Source organism: Ceratina calcarata, unplaced genomic scaffold (assembly GCF_001652005.2).
Source record: "Ceratina calcarata isolate Rehan_Ccalc_2016 unplaced genomic scaffold, ASM165200v1 scaffold121, whole genome shotgun sequence".
Taxonomy (NCBI): domain Eukaryota; kingdom Metazoa; phylum Arthropoda; class Insecta; order Hymenoptera; family Apidae; genus Ceratina; species Ceratina calcarata.
In genome coordinates, this window is record NW_017133085.1 from 9807 (window position 1) to 11712 (window position 1906).

The following is a 1906-nucleotide window of genomic DNA, read 5'->3' on the forward strand; positions in this document are numbered from 1 at the left end:
ATATGTGAATCAGTACTACTTTCCGGATAACAAAGTCTCGTTGAAACAATAGTTAGTATTCTAGTTAATTGCAATCTAAAATATTTAATTGCGCAAAATACTATGAATCAATTTCTTGATAAAAGTGAATCAATAACTATCTCTTATATTTAAAAAAAGACGAAGAGAACATAAAATGTTGTGTTTTAATTACAACATCTTAAAATGTGTTAACGAATATCTTGTGGCATTTAAATACCCACGGAGATTAAGCGTTCGCGGGAGCAAAAAATGTTTTTGGACCCCGAGAGAGTTATGGCAGTGCCATATCAGGGACCACTAGAGACTCGATTACCCAACAAATCACGAATCACTTGAACTTTGATTCCCATCTTTTATCAAAAACTGAGCAAGAAAAGACGATTTATTCTTTTTTTACATGCCTCCTCGTTATTTGTCTTTGTAAAGGCTCATGTAGTTACACGTAGTCATATTATGTTTTTAGATAACTAGTCGTAAAACAGCGTAGTAAGCGCACAAAAGTTTATAACCAGGCCAACTGAATGATAACCCAGCAACATCCACGCTTAGCATCTATGAAAAGGTCAAGTGAAACATTGTAAACGACAAGCGAAAAGAAAAAATATCTATCGCCTAGAGATTTGCGCGTTGCAGGTTGCTATTCTATTCTTTACGTGGTTGTTCGAATAAATCTTCAATTTATTATATCAACTGAGTCAGATTATAGAATCAAATTATAAACGGTACATAATGTATGATTATTAAGAAGAAAACAAACTATATCTCATTTTTATTATTTTACACTTTATCTCTCGAGAAAAGATATAAAGTACATTTTTTTTTTGCTATCAGTGCAAAGCGTCTTCGTGAAATGGATTAAATATCTAATTACTTTTATCGATATTTAGCCATTTTCGAAAATGTTTATAATCAAACGCAATTGAAATTGTGCAGGAATTTTCATTCTTTATTTCCTGTCTCGCTCATAAATTTTTAGTCAGTGACATTCTTAAAACACAATCACTAATTATTAAGTATAGAATTATGAGCAACGTACAGAGATAAAAAATTAGAGAAAGTTTAATGTTGAGGAGGGCTAAAGAAAACGTTGAAAGAAAAGGACAATACGAATAAAGCAAAAATCTGTACACACGCATTGTTTCCAGCTTGTCACGCGGGGTAAAGTTCATAACGAACCGACTTTCACCGGATTTAAGACGCGCTTGTTAAAACGGGTGGTTTCATTGCGAACTTATCGTGAACTTATCGTGAACTCGAATGAGACGGACGCATTAAATGCATTTTTCCACCGATAAGGAATCGCAAAGCACGAGCTGCGCGTACGTCGACGCCTCACGCCACACGACACTGCCAAGACTTCTCGCGAACCTATCCGTCAAAGCGCACGATAAATCTAACAATGAAAGTAGTCTGAATTTCCGCTGATCGATAGAACATTAAATTAAAGCGATGGTAAGAGACATCAAAGAGATTGTCAGATTCAAGAAACGAAGCATGTACACGTACACACGTATCATTCCTCTTGAATCGTTCTCTTTACACAAACAAGATGAGAAAAAGCTACTTTGCAGAATTTAATCAATTCCTTTATCTTCTACCAAATAAAAAATATTGAACTAACCACGCGCTAAGATTCACTCCAATCAACCTTCATCGGTGCTCCGTCAAAGTTCAAGAGGAATGAGTCAAGGGAAGGAGTGAGGCGACTCGATTTTCTTGTTTCCTATTCGTATCTGAGTTCGCGAGAAACACTGATTTCCGAAGATATGAAAATGTGATAACGATAGGTCGCGACATTTTTCTTTGCGGTCGTTGCACTGCTGTTGCACTTACCCAGGGCTTGAATCATGTAATGTCGTTAGCTAATCAAGCATTGATGTCACAC